At 40.2% G+C, this 18,432-nt stretch overlaps 1 protein-coding gene across 5 annotated transcripts in view; it reads right to left on the bottom strand.

Moving 5' to 3' along the window:
* Positions 1-18,432, bottom strand: part of THRB (thyroid hormone receptor beta) — a 157,140-nt gene that overhangs the window by 102,170 nt on the left and 36,538 nt on the right. Inside the window, exon 4 of one of the 5 annotated variants that reach the window (XM_017732120.1) lies at positions 6,631-6,739. The exons of the other annotated variants lie outside the window; for them this stretch is intronic. The gene's annotated coding sequence lies outside the window, so the exon portion shown is untranslated. The remainder of the gene's footprint in view (positions 1-6,630; positions 6,740-18,432) is intronic. 5 annotated transcript variants of the gene reach the window in all.

Below are 18,432 nucleotides of genomic sequence, written 5' to 3'. Positions count from 1 at the left end.
GCTGCAATGTTGTTTTCTAGCAGAGAAAGAATCTGCAAATCGGAAGTATAGCACATATACAATGCAGACTTCAAATAAAGGGCCATTGTCACAATGAGGAGCCTACCATGAATAATCTCGTTATTGCAGTCATGAATGATCTGACTCATGAAGCGTCTGCAGCGATGTTTCAGGCTACAATCACTTGCTTATACAGAAAGCACACCTGGCTATTTCACACCCCTCCAGCAAATAGATGCTTAGTAATGCTATTTGGCTTTTTATAAAAAGCCTTGAGACAGTACAGCCAGAGTTAAAAGGAAATTAATTCTTCTATCATTATGTGTTTCTTTTCGCTTTCTTTGGGAAAGGGGGAGACATACCTACTCCTCCCTCACATGTTTTGCTTTTCACATTGGGATAAAACACTTCCAATACTTCAGGATACAACCAGTGTAATTTTACACAGCCCTAAGCACCTGATACTCAACTCACACTGAGGAAGCCACCCTGGGTGGGCAGCACACAGGGGTCACCTGCATCACCCCAGCACACAGGTTGCCAGCAGCACATCTGCCATCACCATCCCTGTGACCACCACGGGCACTGCAACTCCCACCTGTCTGAGCAAGGCACCAGGACACAGCCACATGCACAGGGTGAGGCTGCATCATGTGCAGGGATCTCGCAGGCCCTCGGAACAATCCTGCTTTAAAAAAAATGCTGGTGACACAGCGCTGCACAGGTACGAAGCTGGATCAACCCTGCTGGGGTAACATCAGTTTTCATGGTTCTACCAGCTTTAGAGGGAAAGCCATCATTCTCAAGCCACTAAGGATTAATACTAGAAAATAAGCATCCAGTTACAGAAAATATTCACAGAAGAGGAAAAATAAAAGGTGCAAGGAATTCAAGCTACATCCTTTATAAACAAGAAACCAACTCAATCTAACTGCAGAACTCAACTAACCAAACCTTTGCCAGCCCTGGGCAGCCTGGGCCGGCAGGAGTCCAGAATGCCTTAAAATTATTATTTAAAAAATAAATAAATAAAATTGAAACTTATGAGAATACACAAGTGTTTCTTAATAAGGCAAATTATGTTTCTTTATGGGGATATTCCCAAGCTGAATACACATTTTAACTTGAAATAGAGGGAATGTTTTGCTAAAGCATTATGCAGATGTGAAACTGCTTTTATGTAACTCAATTTATCAGAGGAACATGTTGTATCATGTTGTTAAAATATTATAAAGATAAAAGGATAATAATTGAAATATTTGCATATGACACAGTACAAAGAAATAATGTACGTGAACAGACTATTTGTTGTCACATTAGCTTCAAGCAAATAAGGAAAGAAGGGTTGATTTATTACTGAGTGTCTGGGGCTGTAGGATGGTAAAATTCTACTGACTGTAGTTTAAATAAAGGTCTAGAAAAGTAATGGGAAAAATCCTAGAAATAATTCAGGACAAATTAATGGTACAACATGAGGTCTTTAAGATTATTGAAAAAATTAATGAATTTACCTTTTTTATTCATAGTATTTAAAGGACTGACTTCTAACTGGAATTTCTTACATCTGCACTTTAAAGAATTGTTGACATGTTGAGGGTTGCATACCTTACCCTTCATCAATAACAAACCAATTGAATCTGTTCTGCAAAACCTGGCAGCACCTCTGCCTCAGGAGCCTGGGCGCCCAGCCTGGGGTCCTGCTGCTGCACCCAGCCACGTCTCCTAGTGCTTTTCAGCTTGATTTTTGATCCCACTGTTATCACTGTGACCCCTTCCAGAATCTGACAACTCTAATCGTTATCTTCCAACCTCTATACTTAAACTGCAGATGAGTTTGTAGACTCTCCCTTTGCAATGCTGGCCTCAGTCAGCTAAAACAGTTTTCTTCCCTGTCTTGTGCCTCACTGCAGCAGGCAAGGTGAGGGAAGAGGAGAGGAGGAGAAAGGGGAAAATAAACTTCAGCATGCACATACATACATAAGTTTACACACTCACGCATACATGGGTATATAAACATATACTTAAGTATATACAGTATACCTAAAGTAAAGTTTACAAATATGGGCTGTAGATATAACTAGAAAATAAAGGTGGATCCCTGAATCCACAGTCTGACTTTGGCTAACGACTCCAAGTTTTGCTCCCTTTTTATTGAAGCTCACTGGTAAATCAAATCCAACAGCTGTGGCTTGATTCAGGAGGCTGGTGGCGCCCAAAAGAAAGTCTTCTGACAGTTCTCTCCGTAACACGCGATGCCCAGGAAGGGCACCAGGAAGGGGTGTGCTCACACCACTGCTGGGGTCAGTGCCAGGCAGCAAATGAAACAATACGACAAACCTATCAATACCCTTAGGCATATGCAATAGTAAGATCACATTTAAGAGCACTTAAGAGATTTAAGAATCACTTTTAAAATAGTTTCAGCTTTTTTTCAGAGATGGCAAGTAGATTAAAAGAGTGTTTATTTCAAGTGGTATAGCCAAGGCTCTACAATTCCGTGTGTAGATATCCCCTAGAGAAAGAATTCCCTTCCGTAGTTGAAACCAATCTACTGTAAACAGATCAGATTAAACCAAAATGAGACATTCTCAATGCAGTATTAGACTGTCAGCATATTCCTTCGTAATTCCACAGGTATTTTGGAATGGTGCAGACCAACCACAGATAAATAAAAGAAAAGGCAATTCTCAATTATGCATTCATAACCATTTTCTCATTCCCTCCCAATAATAAAGTAATCTGCCATAAATGCCATGGAATTACAGCATCTTAGACTTCTTAAAAATGACAGGGGTATTTCTGAGCAATAATAATACCTGTGGAAGTATTAGCAGGCTATTGTTCCTGTTCATGTTTGACTTGAAAATGAAAAATTTCAGATTTTAAAACCTGTAGAAGCTTTGGACTAAAGTTTCTTAATGTCATGCTATCAAGAAAAAATATATACAATAGAGGCATAACCCCCAAATAAAATTGCTGATACAGTCTTAAATCCCAAAAAGCAGTGAAAAGTCCTGAATTTAAACTAAATAAATAATAAATTTTTAAAAAGTGAAATTATGATGAGATTTCCTAACCTAAGTCATTAGTTGTGCTAAAATTTGCAGCATATTATGGTTATTAAGCAGAACACAATTTTATTTGAGTGTAAAAGTTTCAGACTTTCCTCATATGACCTTCCTGGCATACTGCCAAGGCTCGGCTCTTGATGGCATTTAATCTGAACATAATCCCTGAAATCTCTGCGCCATTACCGGGTTGCATGGGAATGATTCCCTGACAACATACACAGAATTGTGCTGCAAATTTTATTTTCAGCTCATGGCTGTTCCCCTTCCTTACCAGCTGTTGCAAATTATTTGTTTCAATAAAAATAAATAATCTATACCCTTTATTTGCTATAGAACCACATAATACCTAAAATAGAAAACAAGTCCAACACGTCTCATTTCGGTTGGTTTTCTGCTGATGGCTGCCATATTTTTAAGGGAGTAAACTCCAGAAAACAAATGAAGTTCAGCAGCTGATGAAAAGCCTGGGTAATGAGCTGCAGTGGCGCAAACAACCCTATTGATTCTAAACAGGAGCAAGACCACACTGCAGCAGAGGGTTCCAGCCGAGGGTACTCACACTTGACTGCGGTCTGAATGAGCAACTGCCTTTAGAAAGGAAGAATACACTTAAAAGAGCTTTTTTCATATTCAAAGTTGCCTCTGATCTCTGAAGCCAACTGTCTTTTTGTCATGAATGCTGTGAAAAATCACAGTGTCCAAGATTTCCACATCTGTGATTTTTGGCACTTGTGCAAGTGTAGGAACTGAATAACTGATGTCTGAACACCAACAAAAATGAGGCAACACAGCAATTTGTCCCACAGGAAAGCATATAAAAGCCCCAAAATCACTGCAATAAGGTAAGCGTGGATCTCTCATTGTTTTCTGTGTGCTCAGGATTTCACAAGTATTTTTCCCCTGCATTCCCTGCAGGAAGGAGCTAGGTAGGCAAAGCAGCACTGACTTTAATCTTACTAATGCAGGTCCTAAAAGCAGTGAATCATACAGCAGTAAGAGCTCCGGTATGGGACGCAGAGACCTACCCATTGACCTGCATACTTAGTTCAGCAACAACCTGAGTGTCATTACAGATCATGGGAGCTAACACCAGTCTACCTACATTTGCTGTGGTCCAATTGCTGCCTGAAGCAAATACTGGCTCTTATTGAGGCTTCTTATTTACTGAGTGATCCCAACATTTTCCCTTTCCTATGAAAAGTAAGTAAATAAGATGAACAAGAAAAATTAATTATTCCCTGCAAAAAAAGCCAAAAAAGCAAAAAATGATAGCAGATAAAGCAGTTTTATGTTTTTTTAAACTCTTAATTTTCAGCAGAAGGCTTGCTTTGTTCAGCGGGCTTTTCTCCCTGTACATTAACCCCTTCCCAGAAAGATTTTTCCTACACAGAGTTGACCAAGTTACCAAAGACCATAATTCTGTGGGAAAAGAGAAAGTCTTCTAAAGCACTCATAAAGGTTTATTTCGTTACCTCTAAGTTACTTCTAATGTTAATCTCTTTATACATGTAAACAAGTACCCTATTTCAAAGGTATTTCTTCAGCTTGGGGTGCAGAAGACCTGTTAGTTCTCCTCTTAAAGAAAGCTAAACTCCAAGGAAAAATAGGAGCTACTCCTCCAGTCCTTTGTTTCCTACAAGAGAGTAGGCTTGATCCAACCAAGAGGCACTTAAATCAATGGGGAGCTGTTAATGTTTGGTTTAGGCCATGTAAGGGTGAGAAACTGGGAAACATGTTTTCACCTGGCCTTCAGCCAGGCACAATGCCACCACTAATGAGGGGCTGCCGTAAAGAGACGTTTTGAAAGGGTCATATGTGAGATGAATTAATGAACACAATGCAAACCTCACATCCATCTCAAAGAGGGGCAAAAAATCATTGCAGTTTATCATAAATATGCTTAGGTGTTCTGATGCCAGCCTACTTACTGCCAAAGGAATCCACCGACAGGGAAGGGCAAGGTCTGTTTGCAATGCAGTCCTCCCCTGGGAGATGCATTTCACGGCTTCCAGCCAAAGCCTCCAAAACGCCTCCAGGGTAGCAGTTGGGCTGGAGCTGCCCCATCACGCCCTTCCACTGCAGCCGGATTTGCCTATTTTTGCAGCTGGCACCACCAAAGGCTACAGAAACTTGTAGTCAGCACAATCTCTTCCAGACTGACTTTTCAGTCTCTTCAGCTAATGAATACTGAGAGGAGTGCATAGACTGGCAACACCTTGTAAACAGAGTTAACATGCGAGACCCTGCACCTCTCACAGCCTTTCTTTTTCCTAACAATTTCTGTGGGACTGTTATCATCGTGGCTCTCACTAGCCTCAAACCTACCCACCACACCAGCTTGCAAAAACATCATTTCACCTAGCACTGACACAACAAAATCCTTTTTGCTCAGTGTGTCTAATCCCCTTGATAACAGTGCTGTACACAGATTGTCACGATGAAGAAAACTACGCTGGTTAGTCCAATGACTCAGCAGTGGTTTCTTCCTTTGCTGCTCCAGTGGCACAAAGAACAGGCTCAGGAGCTTAAATCTTGATGATAGATACACGCTCACTGTGCAGCTAATCCTATCATTTTCAAGACAAAAACCCAAGTCTGTGCAGCCTATAGCTACTGTTGATTTACAACCTACAAACAGCACACCATGCACTACCTAAATGAAAAAATATTTTCAACAGTGAGTGAGGAAGACTGTGGTTTTAATAATTTCTCCAGTTGCAACTAAAAACTCAGACAGTAAAAAATGAAGTCTGAAAGAGAGCAATCAAGGTTTATAAAGAATATTTCATACAGAGGTGCACCTTACACAAACAATTTTTGGAAAAACACATTCAGCCAAAGCATCAGCAATGCTCTGGAATTCAATGATCCCTTACACAACAGAGAACTGGAGAGGGCTTCACAAACTAGAAGTCCCACAGGGGAAAGTAAACATTCCCTATTTTCAAGTAAAGTGCAACAAACAAAGCCTGAAGAGTGAATTATAGGTGTGAAGTTCAAAAAAATCCATGTGTGCAAGCAAATGAACAATCTGTATGAACAATCATCATGACCCCATGTGATAAGCAAATACATACATACCAGAGCAGTAATTACTTATCTAACTTGCTGCTGTGGGCCTGTGATGACACTGGCTTTGTGAGCTACTGCTGTACTGCGTGCAAATATGCTGCATGATGGAGATTCTCTGGAAAGCTCACTTGAGTTCAGATGGATTGGTTTTGTTGCGAACTAGCTTGACATAAAACTTGAGCTGTGGCCCTAACCTGACTCTGATTCAAAGATAAAAGATCTTATCACTATGGAAGTGTGGCCATGAGCCTGAGCAGATGGCCCAGAGGGAGGAGGAGGAGGTGGCTTGATGTTTTTGTGGATAACAGCACCTAGCATTGCAATGAGGAAGCAAAAGTTTGTATTTCAGTATCCTTTGCAAATGCTAAGACCAGGAGAGACTGGTCCCAGTGCATAAAACACATCAGAATCCAGAAGCTTGGGGAAAAAGGCAAAGCCAGTTCCAATCCACATCTTTACACCGTTTTGCCCTGCAAAACATGGTTACCTCTTCAATAATGCCTGTTGAGGGCAGTCTCTCTCCCACGCCATCCTGCCACAGCTGTCATCTGGGAGTGTGCTAGTTGGCATGGACCAAAATCATGTCATGGAATGTGCTAGAAATTAAACAATATGGACAATCATAAGATACAAGTCCTGGCCCTGATACTTTTACCAATGCAAAGCAGTGGTGAAGCAAAGTGGAAGTGGAGTCCTTCAGCCCATTCCTGCAGTTAAAATACAAACATCAGAAACAGGGTGGCACAGCAGGACCGAAGATTAAGACTCCAAAGTTTAGCCCCGTAGCCACAACATGACCGTGTTAGTGCCATTAGAAAATGGGAAGCACAAATAACTTCTAAGCAAGTCAAACTTTTCTCTCAAAATAAAGAGGCCAGAAGATGAGTGTTACAATAGATATCAGGGCGCTGGCAAAGGCAAAGTGTGAAATGGATTCTTTCCAGTATTCAGTTTAGGAAGACAAACATTGTTTCACAAATTCACTGTAGCCCTGCTTATTTTCCAAGCTCCTTAACTCATGCCAAAGGGCCTGGACTTTCTGAACATCCTGTTCTGTTTTCTCCACTGCTAGTCTTAGTCCTCAGTACTAAATGTCTTTATTTCAGAGCCCCCTTTTCTATCATTTTATTCCAAACTCCTCCCTCTGTAGCTTTTGTATTTTACCTCTGGGTAAGAGTGAAGACAAGCAGATTAATGAGAAGTCTGAACAGCACATTAAGTTACACCTATTTTGAGAGCCCTTCTCGCTAGGCATCCCAAGGCACTGCATAAAAATAAAACTATACCAATTGCATTTAAACTAACAAGAAGCTTGCAGAGGTTGGCATGCCTCAAAGCATAAAGACTGATGGTTAAATGAGTCCATGATTCCCCAAAGTCTCAGAGCCACATGAACACAGACCATCTCACCCGTCATTGGTTGGATGCTTGGATGTAAAGTTAAGGAATCTTCATGATGGCCTACTGGCAGGAAAAAATATTCCTGCCTGAAAAGGGCAGGAAAACAGTTTTAGTCCATGAGTAGTAACTGGCCATTTTGGGGATTTCCTGTCTGATGAGCAGCAATGCCACCTCTGCCTCTCAAAGATGACAGAACATATTTCTGCTCCTGTCTTTGCTCCTCCACAGTTGCAAGAAGGCCAAGGTACAAGGGGTCTCAAGGCAATGACTACAGTAGTACAGGCTTGGGCAGAGACAGGAACGTCACCTCTCACCCCGTCTCGTCACATCAGCTCCCAGATCCGCTGCACTTGGGACCCCAGTAACACCACAAGAAATGGTACCAAACACCTTGACATGTCTGAGGTGCACCCTGGGCCCTGCTCATCCACCTGTGCAGACACATCTCCTGGTTGCTGGCAAATGACAGGGGAGAAGGCATTTCTCTTGGCACAAGAGGGAACCACTGCTGCCTCAGAAGTGCCAGGAAGCCTTTCGCTGCTGGTGATGTGGGCACAAAACTTGTCCACTTGTCCTACTTGTTTCCTACTTCTTTGCCATAAGAAGTCCTATCTTACTTCCTTCCTCTTCCTTCCCACAGCAGTGTTTCAGGCTGAGACCAAAGCATGCAGTCAGAGTTACAAGGAACATGGTCTTATTTGCCTTAAGTAACTGCATTTCTACACTTTGTCTGCCATTTTGAGCAGTGCACAGATAATCAGACAATCCTTACAGACTCTTACTTCCCTTTCTTGAGATAGTTCAGGAGAAAAGAACCATGTGGTGCCCTTGCAGCCTCTTCAAACAAGTAGTGCTGGAAAACAGCTGTGGCCTGCAAACCCTAATGCAAACAGTAATGTGGCTTACACTACGTTCAACCCTACTTTAAATTATGTATTTATTAACACACATACAAAAGAGGAAAAGGATGTAACAGCACAAATTAGAAGTGGACAGGAAGCTGCAGTTTCAACAGTGAAGTTAAGCTAAGACCTGAGGGCCATCAAAACTTAAAGCTGTTCCTATAACTTTGTATGCAGCTGAGGTGGCCACCAACACATCAGGACTGTAAAGCTAATCAAATCAGAGTTTAAAAAATTGGAAATTCTTATGGCTGTCAACATAGTGACTTCTGTGAAGAGTATTGACTTTAGCAAGTTAGCTAAAACCAGAGTTACAACCTTATGAGGGGGATACAGAATAACACCAATATAAGAAGAACAGGAGGTCCTGAAAAATGCTGGAATCACATTTTGAAACCAACCAAGGAATACGTACATGAAATCAACCGAACAGACAAAGCTGATGCATTAGTGAAGCAGGTCTGAACAGACAAGATTTCAGGCTCACACTGCTTGAGTAAGGAATGCTTTCCTTGCCATCTGGCTTAGAAATCACTTGGATTCCACAGTGGCCATCTAACGGCCAACAGGAAAGCAGGGAAATTATTTTAAGTAAGAATCACTAAAATTAAAATGGGAGAGGCAACGAAAGGGGGGAAAAAAAGTGGTCAGTGATAAATACAGTATGGAGATTTTTCTATTTATATTTTTAAAGCTATTTATATTTGAAAGCTTTCATTTAGGGACTCTGACAGGCAGGCTTCCACATTCATCAGTCTGGTTTTCATTCAAGTACACAGTACTTATAGAAATATGTAAAGGCCAACAAAAACAATTAAAAAGACATTAAAATTAACTTCTGTCACAGTTTGGGGTTATCAATTCACATTCACATTCAGATACATAAACAAAACATTTCTCAATATTACACTGATATACATTTTGAATGCTCTGCATAAAATCCTGCTCCAGCACCAGGGCACACAGTGAAAAAAACAGTGCAAGTTTGACATATTCGGACACAACACTCCCTGGAGATGAGCTCCTTCAGGTGAACTTGCTGTGTGAGCATGATTTCCCATACAGCTGAACCAGGAAAGCAGCAGAGCACCTGTGATGGCAGAGCCATGGAGAACCTACACAACATCAACTCACAACAGAGCAAATCTACAGGGCAGAACTGGAAAACGCTCTGGGGACACCTTAGGGCACCTTCCAGCACTTAGAGGGGGCCTACAAGAGCTGGAGATGGACTTTTCACAAGGACATGCAGTGAAAGGACAAGGAATGATGGCTTTAAACTGAAAGAAGGTAGGTTTAGATTAGGAAGAAATTCTTTACTGTGAGGATAGTGAGACACTGGAACAGGTTAGCCAGAGAAGCTGTGGATACCCCATCCCTGGAAGTGTTCAAGGCCAGATTGGATGTGGTTTTGAGCCAGTCTAGTGAAAGACCCAACCCAAACCATTCTATGATTCTATGATTCTGTAGCTGAAGAGGAAAGGATCCATGAGTGTAGGATGGCTGCTGAAAGACTGATGATATGCTGGAGGAGAACTGCCAAATACCCTGCACAGTCTTTTCCAAAAATGTTGCATTTGGCTCTTCAGAAGCTAAGGCATTCAAAAGGAAAGGGCAAATCCTCCTGCTCATCTCTGAAGCTCCTCACAAAACTGACGTTGCTCCCGGTTAAGAACAGGTCACATTCATGAACCCATTTAGAAGATGCAAGCTGAGATGCATGCTGCTTCTAGTAACATGGATGATCTAACTTCAGAGTCAATTGACTGCTTTCTGCTATAACTGACATCTGTTACTAACTTTGTTCATATGTCAACACTGTTTAGCTTAATGAACCAGCTTTCCTCTCTACCAGCCCCTTCCCTGACGTATTTAGCTAGGAACTATCTTATCATGCTCTGGGTTTCAATTTGCTAGCCTGTTCTGCTAAGATAAAGGCTCTCAGAGCTGCTTTTCTTGCTGTGCCTGTTTTAGTTTGAATCATTCCTGAATTCAAAATCCAGAACAACACATGAAATTTCATTTCGTACATTTTTCTACACTGATTTTAAGGTTTCCATGTCTCCATTACCTTCACATTACACCTATTCCATTCTAGATCCATATTTATCTTATCTGTGTAGGTCTGGAGATTTGCCTTGCTTTTACACAAGTTTCAAGAACTCTTAAAAATACTTTCTCTACTTTTAAATATTTGGGCTTTTTAGTCCAGCCAGCTGAATTACCTACCAACCTCACGACCTTGTTTCCTTAATTTCACAGCCAGTCCTTCTGTGAGATGGAGTGTTATTTATGACCTATGTTTGCTTATGCTTGTATAACATTTAAATGGAAATAAGTAAATGCATGCTTCACACAAACTCACTTTGTATAACCAACTCTTCTACAATGTCATCATGCTCCATGAAAACAAAATCTGAGAGCACATCAACATCTCAGTTTAGCAACATTTTAAAGAAGAAATCACATTCACTGCCTGTCACAGCTTGCATCAAAGACTGTCAATGTCCTAAGTTTCCAAGGGATTGCATCTACTGAGCCATTTACAGCTCTATTTCTACAAGCAAAATAAACATGTCCACGAATGTTGAGGCCAACTGGCACAGAAAGGTGCCATGCTAATAAAGTCTATCACCCTCCAAAACAGGGTGGTTGCTTTCAAACTGCCTACTGGGAACAATCCCAAGACAACTTTCAAACCTTACCTGGGAATAGTTCAGGTGAGTTCCCGTAAGTGTAAACCAAAACTAGGCCAGGGACAGTCAACAGTACATACATTTGATTGCCAGGGCCAGGGGCTGCTTCTAGACTCCATTTAATTTACTAGTACAGATGTGCCCATCGCATGAAGACCTCTTCATGTCTGCATGACCCTGAGTTCTTCACACCTCTTGGTACATTTTCATTAGCTTGTCATTCGCCCACCTTCCTTCTCAGAGACCAAAGTAATTCTACTAAAACCACACCAGCCACAGCTTTTAGGAATATTTTCTCTGGCTGGATATATTAATCTTTGCTTTGTTCCAAAAGGGATTCTGAGATCTTTGTCTCAGTTTTCTTCTCCAGGACTGTTTTTGTTTTAGTTTTTAGTTTTAGCTTTCCATATGTTTCTTTGGTCTTGGAAAACAAAACTCTGCTCTTTCCCCAGATAAACTCTAAGACAGATGTGTCTTTCCACCTAAAGAAAATGAGGCTTCAGACTCACACTTGGGTCTTCCTCGTGCCACTAGGAAACCCGGATTTTCATGGGGTTTGGGTTTTTTTCCTTTTTTCCCTGGTGCTGCCCAACTATCTTATATTTGCTGTCCCCAGTTCTTTAATCGCATCCTTCTTCCTTCTCAGCCCCAAATCTCTACTTATCTCCACCTTATCCCCCTTTTTTTCTGGTGCCATTTTCTTTGATTCATCTTTTTCTCATGTTTTCCTCCTGAGTTCTCCATCATAACACACCAGTCTTTCACTTGATTTCTCCGCTACCAATTAGCACCAGCCTCTGCGCTGCGATTATAGCCACATGCAGCTGTGGTCAGCTTCCTCAAAGACCTCTCCTTTCCAACTACTATTTTTATATACAGCTGTGCATTCAGATCACCTCAACTGCCTCTTCTATTCCCTCATGTCTAGCTCCCTGCCTCTAGCTGCATCTAAACTACTTGGATATTCTCTCTCCTGACTTCTGTCAGCTGACATTTCTATATAAAAATAGATCCTCTCAGGTAACATTGAAGAAAGTAAATCTCCTTCTGTTCCTGCATCCAGTCTTGATGTCTTCTCTGCTATCCTTCATTCAGTGCTGCATCACTGCACATCCTTCCTCATCTCTGCCTTCAAGGAAAAATAAAGAGCCCAGAAAAAACGCATCCAGACTCCAAATTTTCATTAAATGCTGGCTTCCTCTGGCCACTGACTGAAAGGCAGTTATCTGCCTGAGCTAAGTTCTCTTAGGTGGAAAGTTCTTGTTGTGATCCAAGGCAGGAAAACTCCCCCATCTCCTTCAGCTACAAGTTTAATCCACTGAAAACTGCAAATTGGTCTTGAAAACACCAAAAAGAAAAGAAAAAAAAAGGGAAAAAAGAGAAAGAGTAATTACAGTTCAGGGCAGAGATTCTTGTAAATGAAGTTTTACTAGAACTTGAAGAAAAATTGATGCCTACCTAAGTGGAAGAAAATGAAAGAAGTAGTGTGAGGAATTTCACGTCAGAGATCACAAATACACTTTGAGTAATCTTAATTTTCTGAGAAGAGGCTAGGTACTAACAAATGACTCCTCATGCTCTTGAAATAGGAAAAATAAGTTTACGTGAGCCTCATACAGCACATAGTATTTTGAACATAATATTCTGCAAAACTGAAAATTATTGCAGAAGCATATGGCTAAGAAGAAAATAAAGTTCAAGGATTTAACAAGGATATCTTTCTGCAAATCAAAGTACAGACTCCAACCCTTGATTATTCCCATCAAAGCATGAAATAATATTAAGGAGTTGGATCACACATTCTAAAATGCACTTTATTGTTTTTTCCCCTTTAGACAACACAGATTTTATAGGACAAATATTAAGGACAGAGCTTCAAAGAACAAGTGGATGTGTAGGAACAGAGTACCAAGCAAAGTGTCATCTCAAGTATTTTACTATGTAATAAAAATAGCACTTTGTTTTGAGAATTGGAAGCTTATCAGTCTCACTTTCAGTGCAAGGCTTTTCTGCATATCCAGGCATGCAAGAAAGGACAAGCAATGAACAGCAGGTAAGCCTTGTGCCCTTGATGCTGTGGTTTATCTCCAGAACTTAAAATACACCAATGCTGCTAAATAAATAAGGCACACTGCGACACAAACAGAAAGAGCATGCCAATTGCTTTCATGTACACAAGCAACAAGGCATCAAATTTAATTGTGAATAAGTGGGAGGATTTTCAAAGATGCAAATGGACAGTAAATGCAGAGTTCAAAAGGTATTCGGGGTTGGCCTAAATGATCTAATTGCTGCTGTAAATCTACAGTTCCTGAAAACTACGAAGTCTCCTGCACTGTTGTTAAAGATTTTGGAACATGTATCCACTATAAACACTATACTAATTACAATTAATTACATTAATTTTCACTTATAATTTACACAGAGATTCTCCAAAAATGAAGCAGGCCAAGAACACATTCAAAGAGGTATTTCCTCTGCTAGGGCACAAAAGCAAGCTGTGCTACCTGGCCTCCTGATCCTGGATCATGCATAAAACCTATTAAAACCTTTCTGGCAGATCACAGTTATCTGTGGCCTCTGTTACAAAGTACAATGCAGAGTCTGATCCACAGACTCTAGCAAAATAAAAAACAAAACAAAAAAAACCCCAAACCAAATAACCAACCAAATAAACAAAAAACCACACCAAAAAACCACACCATCCCCAGAATATTTTAGCTGGCTTTAAATTAGGGTAATGTTTTCCATTAATGATGCAGGCAAAGGTGCAGTCTCTGTCTGTGACCAGTGCTGCCATAAATATTTTTTAGAAAGCTATATTAGAGTAAAACAAATAAGATGTATCAGAGTAAAAGTCTACAACATTAATTCCATACTTGACATAAAATGTATGGAGCTAAAACAAAGCACAAACTTTTCACAGTTCCTTCTAAAACTTCAGAAATCTTCCTTTGAATTCCCAGTGTTACTGTAACTTGCTTTGAAGACTAATTGTTTGCCAGAGGTGCTGTATAATTGTTTATGTCTCATCTAACCTAATGAGGAAGATGAGATTCAACAAATAAATATGCAAATATCTCCTAGTGATTTGTATTTGCTAAATATAATCCAAATGTTTATTGAGATCCTATTTAACAATTTCCCAGTGGTTGCATTTCTTGCAACAGATTAAATGACAATAGGATCAGAAAGCCAACCATAAAGGGCTAGGAAACAAAGATAGGTCCTTCTGTTATGAAAAATACTTGAAATAGTATGCTTAGCAGGGAAATGTGACTGTCTGGCTCAGTATTCAATTACTTGCCACACATTTACATCAAGGAAAAGCACTTTTCCCACCAGTGGAAGAATTTAATTACATGGGGTGAAGGGAAAAGAAAAGAAGATCCATCGTGAAAGTCCTCTTTCAGTGCTTTAGTCAAAGTGGATGTCTTAGAATATGTCAGCTGGACAAACCAAAAACACAAAAATAAGATTAAAGATAGTGTATCTTCACCTAGCAATCAGTAACTATGTGTTCCAGCCAGAGAAAACACTGGGAAAGCTACTGGAGGAGTTTTCCTTTGGCTCAGGGAACAGATGAGCAAGAGTTCTCCTAAGGCATTACTTACAAAGCCAAAAGCTGTTAAATTCAGTGGCGGCTAAAGCAAGTTACAACACAGTCTGCTCCAGACTGTGTGGACAAAGCCAAGCTGCAGTATAATAACATTTAGGGGAAAAAGGGAGCAAGCAGAGAAAACATACCTTATGGTTTTATCCCAAGCCTGAACCAGATTCAAGGAGCTCTCTCAAGCAAGTCAGAATAAGGAGGTTGAAAAGGTTTTCTGCTTGAGGAGGGCTCACCTACAGAAGCACAGATTCTACAGTGGCATTTTCTAGTGTTTATTCAACCAAGTTTTCAGTTCCCAAGTAATACAGACACTTTGGAAAACTATGCCACTTGCTGTCATCGAGGAAGACTTTTCCAGTCCAATAAATCAATATTTTTCCTGTCATGCATTCTTTCTCAATTAATCAAATTTTTTCTCTATGTCACTTTACCATCCCCAACATTTTGATCAAACCATTCTTACAGAACTGCTTTCTCTACACCCCACTCCAATGTGAAATCTCTCACTTCATCTATCCTTCCACATTTCTCCATGCCCATGGTTCATTTTCCTTTATTTTCTCAGAATTTCAGTTAAACCACATAAAATGGTGCATAAAGACTAGAGGGAAATTTACAAAGCCACTGAAGTGAAAAACAGGCTGGAATTGTGAATTAAGGACTGTTTTTTGGTCAGCTGTGCAGTTCTAACTCATTACATAAGAATGAGTGTAAAATCATTCTGCAGCTTCAAATAACTTCTATTTGTGTAATTTCCACTCCATTTAAGAATTAGTTGGAGCAACTGTACTGGCAATTTAAGGAAGGCAGAAAAAGTTAAGAGGATCTAAAAGGTTTTGATACAACAACTGCAATATTATCAGAACCGGGATTTAGGAACTTGGTTAGGATTCTTTTCTATGAGAGTGGTGAGGCACTGGAACAGGATGCCCAGGGAAGCGGTGGATGCCCCATCCCTGGAAGTGTTCGAGGCCAGGTTGGACGGGGCCTTGAGCCACCTGGTCAAGTGGAAGGTGTCCATACCTATGGTGGGGAGGTTGGAACTAGATGACTTGTAAGGTGACCTCCAACCCAAGCCATTCTATGATTTTATTATCCTGCAAGAACAAGAAACTACTTTTTTCTCTTCTGTTATTATTTTATGTTCCTTTAATTACTTTATTTCAAGGAATTAAGGAATAATAAAATTTAAACATAATTATGAATGCTAGTACATTTTTACAGCAGTCTCATGTTTAACCTCTGTCTCTTTCTGTATGTGAAAGTTACAACTACAACCAACTTTTGGAAATAAAGTACATCAAATCCTCCCATGCAGAATGGGAACACACTAGGGTCAGCCTGCCATTTTCCCACTGAAGACAGAAGTTGCAGAAAGAAGTGAGCACTCCCTGTCATTTTTACTTAGCTTTTGCTGCCAGCAAAGCAGGAGCTCCTCCTGTATAAATTGAAGCATTTTCCAATCAATTCATTTTCAGAAATGGAATTTCAGACCAGAAAAAGCACAACATCCTGTATCTCAAGAAAATCAGAGCTGGTGAACATCTGCACTGTGGCTACTTACCTGGAAATCTTGATGGGTTAGTACTGTCACTGTATTTTAAAGCAGCTTTACACTGAAAATTTTACTATCCTGTATGTCTTAACGTTTTACAAACCCACTCTGTATGTGAAAACTAAGGCTCTCTGAATCAGCCCCAATCAGGGGGTGAGACTAATAGTGTCTATGGTTAGCATCTTAATATAAAGGAAATCAGAAATGTCAAAACTTGTCATAACTGCTCAGTAGTATTCTCTCTCTGTACTGCAAATCTACTACAACTAAAGGACTACGATAAATTTTAACCTGACATCCTCAAAGTCAGCAAAAATTCAGTACCACTTTTCCTTGGTGACAGTCAGACATGGCAGGGAATATTTTCCTTAACTTCTGGGTGACCTTTAGAGAAACCTGCTGCCTTTCTGTGAGGTGCTCATGCATTCCAGTTTCAGTTCAGATCACACAATTTCCCTCTTGAAATTGTATTATTTTACCTTTACCTCTGCTTGTTCTTTTCTGTGATTATTAAATCAAAGAAGGGATGATTGGTTTTTAAATTAATTTGTGAAAGGACAATGAAAGATGCTGATGGCTAGAAGAATGGGAATGAGTTTCTAACAGATCAAAAGAGAAAGAGCACTAATGAGCAGATGTGTTCTGAAAGATTTTCTTAAATGCAAGCATAATGACTGTCTCGAGACTAATCCAATGCAAATAGAGGTCTGCCCATCATGGTACCAGGGAAGAGCCCTTAATGACTCTTGAGCAGAAAGGGAAAACAGCAGAAGGAGCCTCAGTCAGTGGTTCACATTTGAAGAAAAAATAAAGTGAGCTCCATTTAGTCCTTGCTCCGTCTGCAGACATAGGAAGAGCACAAATTTCAAGTGCTTGTCTCCCATCCTCCTGTCTGATGAGGATCGTGGGAGCTACAGCTTTCGCAGGAAGCCCACAGAGAGCTCATGTCCTCCAAGGGCCAAACTTTGCTACTGCTCTTGACAGAGCAGCTATCAAGATAAGAAATCTTCTCAGCACACAGTATTCTTTTGTACTACAAAGCCCCTGAATAAAGAGCCCAGTAGATGACATAAGATCAAGGAATAAGAAACTAACCAGTAAGTGCAACTCTACAGAGTCACTAGGCTGTTCCCTTCAGTCACTGAGTTGGGCTGGCATGGTTGAGGCAGCTTTGTGACTGTAAACAAAGCATTTCAGACCGCCTTTCTTCTTATTTTTGTTTCTTTTTTTCAAAGTAATTGTAACTGCTCTAGTTCACCATACAACTCAAATCAATCAAACACAGATTCTTTTTGGGTTCTTTTCCTTTTTTGGGGATAGGGGCTTTTTAACTTTGAGATAAAGTGCTCTCTGTCACGAACAAAATCAGCCATCAATCCTGGCTGGCTGGACCCAAAATCCATTAAAAAAATCTCTAGGATTTACATGCATTTTACTTTGAACTTCCAACTAGATTGCCTTTGTACTTACTTGAGCAAAAAGTTAGAACTTCTCTCCCTGCCTGAGGGAACCAAAAATATTAGCGCTGATTAAACATCTATTTTGTAGCAACATGAAATCTATCACGCTATAAAAAATTATTGTGAATGATACCTCTTGAGCAAGACTGTGACTTACAGATTTTCTTTTTACTAAGCTAAACATTCAAAAAAACATACAGCTGGTCCAAGAAAACTCTTTCTTGCTTTGGGAAAGCATCAGACATCACCTTCTGGTTTGCCATCACAGGCAGAATCTTATCTAACTGTAGGATGTGCTTGGATTTACTACCTATTAGCAAAACTCCTAAGAAGCACTGAAAGGTTCCATTCCCTTTTATGTATTCTCAGTCAAATCTCATTAGCTTCATGCTCTCAGTTTGCACACAAAAATATAGCAGTCTTTTCCCACCTCTTAGGGAAAAATTAATAGGAGAGTGTTAAATCTCATGTTACAAGGACTTCATTACTTTTACAAGCTATACTAAATAATTAAACTGCGCTTGTCAAATAACTGATTGGAGAACATTTTGTGCTGTGGTGTATGTTTTTACTGTCTGTTTACCTCAGCTGACAAAATAAAATCATTCACAGCATCTCCTGCACAACAACTGAGACCTTAAACCTGGAGTGGAGAAGAGCGG

The sequence above is a fragment of the Corvus brachyrhynchos genome, unplaced genomic scaffold (assembly GCF_000691975.1).
Source record: "Corvus brachyrhynchos isolate BGI_N302 unplaced genomic scaffold, ASM69197v1 scaffold53, whole genome shotgun sequence".
In the NCBI taxonomy this organism is placed as follows: Eukaryota; Metazoa; Chordata; class Aves; order Passeriformes; family Corvidae; genus Corvus; species Corvus brachyrhynchos.
This window is presented reverse-complemented; position numbering and strand designations above follow the sequence as displayed.